We start from the raw sequence: 14,079 nt of genomic DNA on the forward strand, positions 1-14,079 counted from the left end.
TGGCTCCAGAACCACTGGTGTCTCTAGAAACTCGTTCAATGTCGCAGCATCAAACTTAATCAGCTTCCCCCGTACTCTGGACTGCCTTGGAGATTTATCTTCCGGATAAAAAAGATTAGCATAGAATTCCTTGACTGGGGCCACATCAATGTGGTTATCTGGCTGCCTGGTCAAGGCTCGGTTCCACCTGCGCCGCTAGAGCTCCTGTCTAAACTCGTCGTACTGTGTGATGGATAACTCAACATTCCTCTCTGGGAGGATGTTCCTGGTGTGCACGTTCTTCTCGTAATGCTCCCATGCGACCTCAGACACAAACCTAGATATGTCATAAGGCTCCTGAGGTCGGGAGGTAGACGCTCTTCTCTTTCTAGAGGCCATCTGCACCAAAACAAGCAAAGGAATGAAGTTAGACAAGTGTTTATTGAAAACAGATAACAGAATAACAAAAAAGAAAAAAGGGTGGGCGCTTAGCGATATAGGCTCGCTTAGCGTGCCTTCAGAAAATAACAAGCGTGTGTAGAAGCAAAGCTTCATGGTGAATCAAAGGTGATTCAAAGGTGTTTTGATGATAACAATGATGATAACAAAAGATGATGACAAAGGTGATGACAAAAAGCTCAAAGATCAATCAAAGAACAACTCAAGTGAATCAAAGATCAATCAAAGAACAACTCAAGTAAATCAAGAAGAATTCAAGACTTAAGAAGAAAGTTTAGAGTCAAGAATCAAGATTCAAGGTTCAAGATCTCAAGAATCAAGATCAAGATTCAAGAATCAAGAGAAGGCTCAATCAAGATAAGTATGAAAAGTTTTTCTCAAAAATTGAATAGCACATGATTTTTCTCAAAACATGTTTACCAAAGAGTTTTTACTCTCTGGTAATCGATTACCAGATTGTTGTAATCGATTACCAGTAGCAAAATTGTTTTGAAAAAGTTTTCAAATTGAATTTACAACGTTCCAATTAATTTCAAAAAAGATGTAATCGATTACAATGTTTTGGTAATCGATTACCAGTGCCTTTGAACGTTGAAATTCAAATTCAAATGTGAAGAGTCACATCTTTTCACATAAAAGCTTTGTGTAATCGATTACACTGATTTGGTAATCGATTACCAGTGTTTGTTTCTGAATAAATCAAAAGATGTAACTCTTCAAAAGGTTTTTGACTTTTTCAAATTGGTTTTAAGTTTTTCTAAAAGTTATAACTCTTCTAAATGGTCTTCTTGATCAGACATGAAGAGTCTATAAAAGAAAGACTTTGTTTTGCATTTTAATTATTTCATTCTATCAATCAATCTTTTCCAATTCATTCTTTACACAAGCAAGTTTTCCACATTGATTTCTGAGTCTCTTTGAACTTCTTCTTCTTCTTTGTACCAAAAGCTTTATGAAGTTTTTTGGTTTTCTAAACCTTGAAAACTTGTGCTATTCATTCTCTTCTCCCTTTGCCGAAAAGAATTCGCCAAGGACTAACCGCTTGAATTCTTTTTGTGTCTCTCTTCTCCCTTTTCCAAAAGGACAAAGGACTAACTACCTGAATTCTTTTGTGTCTCCCTTCTCCCTTGTCAAAGAATTCAAAACGACACAGTGTGAGAATTCTTTTGATTCTCCCCTTTCCCTAATACAAAATTGTTCAAAGGGCTAACCGCCTGAGAATTCTTTTGTATCCTCATTCACAAAGTATCAAAGGTTTAACAGCCTGAGATCTTTGTCTTAACACATTGGAGGGTACATGCTTTGTGGTACAAGTAGAGGATACATCTACTTGGGTTTGACTGAGAACAAGAGAGGGTACATCTCTTGTGGATTAGTTCTAGTGGAGGGTACATCCACTAGGTTCAAAGAGAACAAGGGAGGGTACATCCCTTGTGGATCTTTGCTTGTAAAAGGATTTTTACAAGGTTGAAAGAAATCTCAAGGACCGCAGGTCGCTTGAGCACTGGATGTAGGCACGGGTTGTTGCTGAACCAGTATAAAAACTTTTGTGTGTTTGTTTCCTTCTTCCCTACTCTTTTACTTTCCGCTGTGCATTTAATTTCCGTTTTTACTTTCTGTTAAGTTTCTCTTCTACTCCTCATTCTCTTAACAATTTAGTAAAAGCCTTAGAAGAGTAATTTTTAATTAGTAAAGGTTTAGGAATAATTAATTCAACCCCCCCTTCTTAATTATTCTGAGGCCACTCAATCCAACAAGTGGTATCAGAGCCAGGTTTCTTGTAAAAAGTCTAACCACTTCAAGATAAATGACCTCCTCAAATCCCTTGTTTCCTGAAGGAAATTCCATTCACAAACCACCCATTTTCAATGGTGAGGGTTACCATTATTGGAAAACCCGCATGCAGATATTCATTGAAGCCATAGATCTAAATATTTGGGAAGCAATAGAATTAGGACCACATATACCCACTATAGTAGATGTAAGCACAAGCACTACAACCCAAAAACCTAGAGATCAGTGGATAGAAGCAGATAGGAGAAAAATCTAGTACGATCTCAAAGCCAAAAACATCATCACTTCAGCCCTAGGAATAGATGAGTACTTTAGAGTGTCAAATTGTACTAATGCCAAGGATATGTGGGATACTCTCCAGTTAACCCATGAAGGAACCACAGATGTAAAAAGGTCTAGAATAAATACTCTTACCCATGAATATGAATTATTTAGGATGAATCCAAATGAAAATATTCATAGTTTGCAAAAAAGATTTACACATATAGTAAACCATCTTGCATCTTTAGGAAAAATCTTTCCTAATGAAGATTTATTTAATAAAGTCTTAAGATGTTTAAATAGGGAATGACAGCCCAAGGTAACTGCTATTTCTGAAAGTAAAGACCTTTCTTCCATGTCTCTTGCCACTTTATTTGGTAAATTGCAGGAACACGAGAAAGAACTTCAACGCCTCAATCAGAATGAAGAAAATGATAAAAAGAAGAGAAGCATAGCCCTTAAAGCCTCATCTTCAATACAAGAAGAAAACGAAGAAGAAGATTCAGATGATGAAGAAGACTTTTCCTTCTTTGTTAAGAAATTTCAGAAATTAATCAAGAAAAGAAGAATTGGCAGGCGTCAGAATTTCAATAATGGAAGAAAATCACAAGATGATTCTCAAGTCCTTAGGTGTTACAAATGCAACCAAATTGGTCACATCAAGGCCAACTGTCCTTCAAATGAAGAATGGTCGGAGAAAAGTGAAAAGAAAAGATTTGACGAAAGAAGAACTAAGAAAGCATACATTGCATAGGATGACAATGATTCATCCGATGGTTCAGAAAAGGAGATTAATCTTCTAACCAAAGATTATGAAAGTGACGAGAACATCTCTCGAGGATGAAAAACAAGGAGAAAAAGCATGATCCTCATCTTAGAAGATCTAGACCCTTCAATCCTGAAAAAGGTATTATCAAAACCATTATCTTATTAAAATTTCTCTTAAAGTTGAAATTTTTATTCAAACAATTTGATTATGATGACTAACAATTATTTATTTGTGTGTTTTTTGATTGTTTTCATGAGTATATTTGCTTGATTGATTTCATCTTATTTGCATGAAATATTCATTCATATATTTAAGTAAAATCAATATTCTTCTTACTTGTGTTTTGATTGTTTTTGATAAAATTGATTATCTTCATGTTTTAATGTTTTTGCATGACATGATATGTAAATTACATGATTGAAAATTATTCATAAAGTATTTTCAAACATAGTTTTCATAAAAAAGTACTTTAATAGTAACTCAAAACTTCTTCTCTCCTAGAAAGCCTTATGTTTTTGTTTTCTGGCTAAAAGAACCATTGGTAATCGATTACCATAATAGTGTAATCGATTACAAGTAGTTATTTCTGGCAAAGTAGCTCTCTGGTAATCGATTACCATATTTGTGTAATCGATTACAACGCGTCCCTGCACCTATATATTCAAATTTCAAATTATGAAACCTGCAACTCCTCTCTCTCTCGAAAACCCTCGCCCCCAATTTTTCTTCCAGCCATATCTCACTCAATTCTTGTCCAAATCACTCCCCGCAAAGCCCAAACTTCATCTTTTTTTCACTCATTTTCATTTGAACCGATTGAAATCTTGAAAAAACTCCTCAAATGGCGGAACCATCGAAGAAGCGGAAAGGATCCTCGAGTCGGAGTCAACGACATTCCGGGTCACAGGAAACACCAATTCCTCCCTCCATTCCCTTTGGATCATTGTTCTCATTAGAGGAACAACGTATATGGTACACAAACCCCTTTTCATCTCGTTCCATTGTAGACCCAAAATTCATAGATATGGAGTTCTTCTCAAATGAGAATTTTGAATGCTTCCAAGCATTTGAAAACTCCAATCTTATTCCATTCATGTCTCTGAAATTACCTATCTATTCTAAATTAGTCAAAGCTTTCTATTCTAATTTAGAAATCCATGAAGGTATCCTAATGTCTGAAATCTATGGGATTAAGATGGTCATTGACCAATCCCTATTTTATGATTTAACAAAATTGCCTAGTGAAGGTGTGCCTTTTGAGGGTGCACTGATTGATGATTGGAAATTCAATTTTTCTGTGCATGATGCCCGCCGGTTGGTTTGCACCAACCAAGCGGATATGACCGGAAGGCTTCTTGCCGGTTCATTGGCTTTTGAAAGCCGCATCCTCCATTACCTTATTGTTCGCATTTTGCTTCCTAGATCTTTAAACCTTGCCCAGGTTTCTGAAGAAGATCTCATTGTCATGTGGGCCTTTCATAAAGGTTTACAAATTGATTGGGCACACCTTGTTAGATATCGCATGCATAAGGCGTTGTGATTGAATGCCCCATTGCCTTATCCTCATCTTGTTACCCTTTTCCTTCAACACTTCAACATCCCTCTTGATTCTGAACCTTATGTTCCAATCAAGAGATCATTCCTTATAGGCGCTTCAGTCATAGCATCCTTTGGTTATATAAAGGAGCATGATGGCTCTTGGGTGAAGAAGGGTGCTAGAAATGTTGGTGAAGAAGGACATGAAGGAGAAGATTCATCTCTTCTTTCGAAGATTATGGAAAGGTTTGATGGTCTTTAAACCTTTGTTGGTGAGAGGTTTGACACTTTGGAATTGCAAGTGGATATGCGCTTCAATGAAATGGAGTCAAGAATCACAAAGGTTGAAGAAGATGTATCTTACATTCGTTCAAGCTTCGATCTTCCACCACCGCTGCCACAATCATCTTAGATTTCTATTTTAATATTATTAGTACTTTGATTTGCAGCCTTGTATTTTGGCTATATTATTATGGTATTTGAACAACTTACTATTTCCCTATTTGCATGGTATGATTGAACAAATATTAAGTATGTTATTTGACTATATGGGTTTTATAGATAATTTATTTATGATTATTGCTTCATGATTCTTGCTTCATGGTTTGGTTGTTAGTTTCTCAATGAATGTTGTATGAATGTTTAGTTATTTCAAATTTGTTACGCACTTTGGCTTTTTGTTGATGCCAAAGGGGGAGAGAAATGGGATTAAAATCAAGAACTCACATGAGTAATCAACTTAATTTTAAGTGAAGCATAAATTCAAAAACAAAGGGGGAGAATGGAAATTTATGTGAGTGATCGACTAGGAAAAAATGTGTGTGTGTTTCTTGATTTAAGAAGTTGTCATCATCAAAAAGGGGGAGATTGTAGAAGCAAAGCTTCATGGTGAATCAAAGGTGATTCAAAGGTGTTTTGATGATAACAATGATGATAACAAAAGATGATGACAAAGGTGATGACAAAAAGCTCAAAGATCAATCAAAGAACAACTCAAGTGAATCAAAGATCAATCAAAGAACAACTCAAGTAAATCAAGAAGAATTCAAGACTTAAGAAGAAAGTTTAGAGTCAAGAATCAAGATTCAAGGTTCAAGATCTAAAGAATCAAGATCAAGATTCAAGAATCAAGAGAAGGCTCAATCAAGATAAGTATGAAAAGTTTTTCTCAAAAATTGAATAGCACATGATTTTTCTCAAAACATGTTTACCAAAGAGTTTTTACTCTCTGGTAATCGATTACCAGATTGTTGTAATCGATTACCAGTAGCAAAATTGTTTTGAAAAAGTTTTCAAATTGAATTTACAACGTTCCAATTAATTTCAAAAAAGATGTAATCGATTACAATGTTTTGGTAATCGATTACCAGTGCCTTTGAACGTTGAAATTCAAATTCAAATGTGAAGAGTCACATCTTTTCACATAAAAGCTTTGTGTAATCGATTACACTGATTTGGTAATCGATTACCAGTGTTTGTTTCTGAATAAATCAAAAGATGTAACTCTTCAAAAGGTTTTTGACTTTTTCAAATTGGTTTTAAGTTTTTCTAAAAGTTATAACTCTTCTAAATGGTCTTCTTGATCAGACATGAAGAGTCTATAAAAGCAAGGCTTTGTTTTGCATTTTAATTATTTCATTCTATCAATCAATCTTTTCCAATTCATTCTTTACACAAGCAAGTTTTCCACATTGATTTCTGAGTCTCTTTGAACTTCTTCTTCTTCTTTGTACCAAAAGCTTTCTGAAGTTTTCTGGTTTTCTAAACCTTGAAAACTTGTGCTATTCATCCTCTTCATTCTCTTCTCGCTTTGCCGAAAAGAATTCGCCAAGGACTAACCGCCTGAATTCTTTTTGTGTCTCTCTTATCCCTTTTCCAAAAGGACAAAGGACTAACTGCCTGAATTCTTTTGTGTCTCCCTTCTCCCTTGTCAAAGAATTCAAAACGACACAGTCTGAGAATTCTTTTGATTCTTCCCTTTCCCTAATACAAAAGTGTTCAAAGGACTAACCGCCTGAGAATTCTTTTGTATCCCCATTCACAAAGTATCAAAGGTTTAACAGCTTGAGATCTTTGTCTTAACACATTGGAGGGTACATCCTTTGTGGTACAAGTAGAGGGTACATCTACTTGGGTTTGACTGAGAACAAGAGAGGGTACATCTCTTGTGGATTAGTTCTAGTGGAGGGTACATCCACTAGGTTCAAAGAGAACAAGGGAGGGTACATCCCTTGTGGATCTTTGCTTGTAAAAGGATTTTTACAAGGTTGAAAGAAATCTCAAGGACCGCAGGTCGCTTGAGCACTGGATGTAGGCACGGGTTGTTGCCGAACCAATATAAAAACTCTTGTGTGTTTGTTTCCTTCTTCCCTACTCTTTTACTTTCCGCTGTGCATTTAATTTCTGCTTTTACTTTCTGTTAAGTTTCTCTTCTACTACTCATTCTCTTAACAATTTAGTAAAATCCTTAGAAGAGTAATTTTTAATTAGTAAATGTTTAGGAATAATTAATTCAACCCCCCTTCTTAATTATTCTGAGGCCACCCGATCCAACAGCATGTGCTTAGCGCACAAGGCGTGCTTAGCGCGACAATGGAAAAACATAGACTCTGGCTAAGCGAGACACCCTCGCTTAGCTGAAACAACACTGTGGCTAAGCGAGCATGACTCGCTAAGCCTTATTCTCCAACAGAGAGCTAATTGCGCTTAGCGAGCATGGCTCGCTTAGCGCGACACACTACATAGGCTTAGCGCCAGTGGATACTTAGTGGGATTGACTACTGCAACATCAATGGCTTAGCGAGACAGGCTTGCTAAGCCTTATTCTAAGACAAAGAGGTAATTGCACTTTGCTAGCATGACTCACTTAGCACATGCACAAAAACCTACAAAACTAAATTACCTTGGGCTTAGCGAGATAGACTCGCTTAGCCCAGGCTTATTCACAACAGAGGCATGTCTGGGCTTAGCGAGCGTTGCTCGCTTAGCCACAACAGGAAGACAAAACACCTCTCAGTAACAATCCTAACTAAGTATACTCGCTAAGCACGACATGCCGACTTAGCGAGTTCATGCAACTCAGAAATTAAATACTGAAATTTCAAGGCTCGCTTAGCCGAAGTGTAGTGGCATAGCGAGTTCATGCGAAATTGAAGAAATTTAAATAGAAATGATGAACTCGCTTAACGGGCAGGGCGCGCTTAGCGTGTTCATCAGAAAACTCAGAAATTCAACCAAAATGGATGAACTCGCTTAACGGGCAGGGATCGCTTTGCGAGTGCATCGAAATTTCCAAAAATTGGGGCTTCGAAGCCTCAACTCCCTAGCCACTATTCAGGCATAGGAAGCTTGAGGCTTAACCCTTCAAGTAACCTACATTATATCCTACACTAAAGCCCTAACAGCATACTAAGTAAACATCTAACTAAAAATCAACAACATAAAATCACGGAGAACTCATAACTCATCTATCCTAGGGTTTAGAAATAAAAATGACAAGAGAGTAAAGGGACTTACTTGGATTACAGAGTATTGAGTGAGAGCAGAAAGGCAAGAAGCAGAATGAAGTGTGAGCACAGTGCAAGATCACGCAAATGATTATAGATGATGAATGAAATCCAGTTATAAGCTTAGTGGAGTGTAACTGCCCTAAGGCAGTTATGTTTTATGTTTGGCAGCTTCGATCTGCTCACTAAGCGCGAGTGACTTGCTAAGCAAGCACTCAGTGACGTTTGAATTATTAGAATTTAAACTCATGCGCTTAGCGGGACTGACTCGCTTAGCCTAATTCGAAAAATAAGAAACCCGAGAGGCTTTTAGGCTTAGTGTGGAGGAGCGCTTTGTGACACTCTTTACCCCATACATATATGTATTAATAATAAAAGGAATAAAAATTCAAATATTAATTAAAAGTATTTTTTTTTTTTAAATACAAGCCTTTCAAAAGGATAAAAGGCCCACATTCACCTTTCTAACATCATAATAAAACTTGTCTAAATAAATAATAAATTCACTTTGGCTCAAAACAAGGCCGTCCAAAACTTCATACAATTAATATAGAACCTATACCCTAATGTCACATCCTATCAGAGCATTGTGTTCTCGTGTCCTCTAGCATGAGGTTCTTCACAGTCATCCACCTATTCATCTGCTCTCACGAACATAAGGTTCAAGATCATCACAGGATCCAAACACAAACAACACACTGGGAATGAGTTATCACATTCCTAACTAATAGAGAAGCAAGACAACTAGATATACATATCATATAAATAAAATAAAACTTACTTAAACATAACTCACGTAATTCCACCACTTTGTCATTCAAAAGTCATTTTTCAACCATCAATTGCACTTTTCAATCATTAATCACATTACACAAAAATCACATACTCCAATTCAAGACATAATAACACATCAATTTCATAATAAAAAATTAGCAAGCGTATGCAACAGTTATGCTAAGACTCAAGCCTATATGCAATGTGGTACCATGTTAGTGAAAAACCACCCTGGGACGCTTAGGAGTACATAACAAGACACACCACAAAATGACTATGTCAGGTTACTCTCACTAAGTAAAATCATAGGGAGACCAGTCAGGGTCACGCTGTTTTGCAAGAATGCTCCAACCATGTGGGATCGGCACAGGCTTAAAGGAGCACTCAAACTGGGTGACCCCCAAGGCCTACACTCTGAAGAGTTTGTTAGGGCCTCTCCCTCCTGATTCAGGTCCAACCCCTAAAATCATTTTTGCAAGCAGACACTGCTCATGAATTATACAATACCCACGACCTCACACTCGTGTTTTAAACACGTTTAACACAATTGCACTACAATTTAACACTGGTTCCTGAATAGGAAACCTACATTTTCTCTTTAACGCTGGTTCCTAAATAGGAAACCTACATTTTCTCTTTAACATCGCGCATCAACTCTTTTCTCAAGATAACACTGATCGGGTTATTGTACAATTCACAACTTACAACACAAGTAATGTCACATCAAGAGTTAACCACACAGTTATTCACAAGCAAAACTCATTCACAATTCCACATCTCATAGTGTCACAATCCACCATCACATGTCTACACGTATCTCACAAATTAACACATGTTCAACTTTGCACTTATACTTAATCTCAATAGCAATACTATAATATCAAGGCAACATGTTATTCCATAATTCATCACATATTTCATTTATAAGCACTGCTTATGAATTATACAATATCCATGACCTCACACTCGTGTTTCAAACACGTTTAACACATTGCACTACAATTTAACACCGGTTCCTAAATAGGAAACCTACACTTTTTCTTTAATATTGCGCATCAACACTGGTCAGGTTATTGTATAATTCACAGCTCACAACTCAATACACACATCTCAATATACATGTACCTCAAATCTAACCATAATATTCTCAAACTCCAACACTTGAATAATTTTTGGAATCACACTATAACAACACTACATTATTATTTACATAAAATATTAATATAAATAAATATATAGCTAAATCTATATATATAAAACCAACAACATACATCATATTGGATCATGAATTTCAAATAATCTTTTAATGTACCAATTCTAAATAATTATATGAACACTTTCCCGTATATATAAGTATACATGAATTCATATATATTATCTAAGAATACAACACACAATATACTAGAAATCTTTGGTCAATTTCAAATATAATATTAATTTTAAACTATAAAAAAACCTAAAAAAAACATGAAAAGGAGAAAATACAAAATCAATATCTCACTCCCTCTTACGCTAAATTCCTAGTTACTTAATTTCATCAATTCACGCTAACTAGACAAAGGTTCGATTTATAGGGTTCACACTCAACACAAGGACACATCAATTTCATAGTAATTTCTCATTGAGACATCAACTGGTTCATCAAACGTATATAATTCATGCCTATAATTATAAGGATAGAATAAAAATTGCAGAAACAACCCAAAACCCATTCCAATTGATACTCTAAGGATCCCTACACATGTTCTCACGAATCCCCAATTGTGAATAATTCATCCCTTACCTCTAAGCGGGCATCTCTAGCAATTTCTTGAGATTCCTCAAGTTTCTCCTGTGATTGCTTTGATAGGATTCCCAAACGTTAGAGAGAACGAGAAGGGATTGAAGCCTCCATTTGTACTGTCTTCATGCGATTCCATTATCTCCCTCCACGAATATTATCTCGCAATTCCCAATGGTGAAGGTGTGAGGAATTGAATTTCTAATAATATATCAAAATTTCACGACAATCCCACAGTTAACGAATCCGGGATCGTAGTTTTACTGAGACAATTTTGGGTTTATGCGGGAAAAGAAAAGTCTAGAGTGCGAAGTGTATTTCTCTCAGCTCAAGTATGATTTCTAAATTCCCAACGGTGGAAAGGCTCAGAATTGAGATGCAAATGTGGTGATAAAATTTCATGATGATCCAATGGTGAATGAGTCTGAGATCGTTGTTTTTCTGAGACAGGTATAGTGGTCTACGGGAAAAAGAGAGGGTTTTGGGAGGAGAAGAGAGAAAAACGAAAATAAGGGGAAGAAGAGGCATCGTCAGTTTGAAAATTGACCTAACATCGATATTTATACCTAGGGTACTCATAACTTATTATTTACTCTATTTATTTATTTTTATTATTTTATATAAAAAAAACTCTATTTTATTATCTATCAAATTAATAAATAAAATATTTTTATTTTATTTTCTCTCTAACCATTATTTTATTATAACTATTTTTATTTATTTATTTAATTATAAAAATCTCATCATTCTCGAAAATTTTATTTACGAAAAATGGGATGTTACACGCTTAGTGAGTTATGCAGCTCTGATTGGTCTGCAATTTCCACTAAGCAGGACATGGCTCGCTCAGTGGATTAAATGCCTTAAGATGCAATAGTGGGGTCGCACTTAGCGAGATGGTCTCGCTTAGCGCTATTGTCATTCCAGAGAAGGTTTTGGGCTTAGCGGGATGGTCTGCTTAGCCCAATTGCCATGAAAGTCCAGACAAAGAGCCTTTTACGCTTAGCGCACAAGTGTGCTTAGCGAGAGACGATGTCGCACTTAGTGAGCTGACTCGCTTAGCCCAATATCAATAAATGCTCAACCCGAGAGGTTTTTGGGCTTAGCGCAACTGTCTCGCTTAGCGGGACCCCAACATCCAATGGATGGGGGTTGGCGCGCTTAGCGAGAGGTGCTACTCACTCAGCGCATAGGATATGGCTCGCTTAGCGCGGATGGCGAGCTGAGCGAGTTGGATGACTGGAATTTTTTCTAAGTCCTTTCCTCATCCAATGCTTCAGAGAAGATTTTGGCCAACCCCTTTATCATTAAAAATCATGCTTAACACCTTGCTCTAGCAATCTCAAGTGAGTCAAAACCTAACTACATGCATTAATTAACAGAAAAATGATTGAGAAAATTAAGAAAAAGCTGGGTTGCCTCCCAGTAAGCACTTCTTTAACATCACTTGCTTGACTTTTGTTACCTCTAGGGGTCCTGTAACACCTTAGCCCTAGCCACCAAAGCTGTCTCATTCTTAATCTTCTCCATCTTGGAACAAACATTTTGGTCATTTGAATGCTTCATTGCATCCAACAAATTGAAAGTAACCTTCTAATCATCTACACTCATCTCAAGGTTACCCTTTCCCTTATCAACCATGTAATTGGCTATCAACATGAATAGACGGCCTAGAATCAGTGGAATTTCAGCGTCTTCTCCAATATCCATAATCACAAAATATGCAGGGAAAGTGAATTGACGCACTTTGACCAATACATCATCCACTACACCATATGGCCTTATGATTGAGTGATCAGCTAGCTGCAATGTCATTCTTGTTGGTAGGATTTCCAACTCTCCGATCCTTCTACACATGGATAGGGGCATTAAATTTTTGCTAGCCCCTAGGTCAATAAACGCCTTTCCAACTGTCATAGCACCAATTGAGCAAGGGATGGTAACACTCCCTAGATCCTTATATTTTGGTGGAAGGATCCTCTGGATGACAGCACTACAATTTCCTTCCACCACAATGTTGTCACTATGGATGTATTTGCCCTTCTTGGTCAGCAGATCTTTGAGAAACTTTGAGTAGAGCAGCATCTGTTGCAAGGCTTCTCCAAACGGAATAGTGATCTCCAATTTCTTGAAAATATCAAGGAAACGGCAACGTGTCGTTCCTTGTCCTTCTTAGATGGCACCAAAGGATATGGTGCTTCTTTTCCCAAGTTAGGGACAACCTCCTTCTTCTTTTCTCTCGCCAGCTCACTCTTAGTCTTTTTCTCTCCATTCTCTATTCTTTCATCCCCCTCAATGTCTCTTTTTTTTTGTATTTTTCTCATTTTCTTCTTCCTCAACTTCATTTATTTCTCTCTCCTCCATCTGATCTCCTTCTTTTTCTTTTTCTCCCTCAACTTCTAACTCCTTCTCTTCATGAGTCCTACTCTCATTCTCCACAACTATCTCCCTTTTGCTTCTGGTCATAATAGCCTTGCATTCTTCCTTGGGATTTTTCTCAGTATTAGCTCTTAAACCTCTAGAAGAACTCTCTGTTATTTGCTTGGCCAGCTGCCCCACTCGGATTTCCAGGTTCTTGATGGCTGATTCAGTGCTCTTATGATTAGACATTGAAACTTGCATAAGCTGAGCCAAAGTTTCTTCTAGCTTGGTGGTCCTCTCATACAAGTTAGGCCATTGATTAGGAGGTCTATTGGAAGGTCCTCCTTGATCTTTGTTAAATTGGTTCCCTGGATGTGACCTCCATCTTTGCCCTTGATTTTGATTTAAACTCCCTCCTTGTTGGTAGCCTAAAAAGTTGCCTGAATGAAATCCTTGTCCGTTTTGGTTCCCTATGTAGTTTACCTCTTTAGCTGAATCATCTTGGGATATACAACAACCGGATTCATGAGATCCTCCACAAATGTTGTAGCCTCCAACTTGTATAACAGCTGAATGAGATGGCTGAGTCGCTTGTAGTCGTGTTGGCAATTTGTTGAGTGTTTCTATAAGTGATTCCAACTGCTTGGCTAACAGCTTGTTCTGTGCCAACAATGCGTCTTGTGAAGAGAGTTCCAACAGGCTTCGTTTAGTGGGTACATGAGTTTTATCATGCAAGATAGCATGATCACTAGCAGCCATGTTCTCATTGAGCTCCATTGCTTCCTTTGGAGTTTTCAACTTAATCTTTCCTCCAGCAAAAGCATCTAACAATTGCTTGGACTGTAGCCTTAAACCATCAA

The sequence above is a fragment of the Glycine soja genome, chromosome 6 (genome assembly GCF_004193775.1).
Source record: "Glycine soja cultivar W05 chromosome 6, ASM419377v2, whole genome shotgun sequence".
Lineage (NCBI taxonomy): Eukaryota > Viridiplantae > Streptophyta > Magnoliopsida > Fabales > Fabaceae > Glycine > Glycine soja.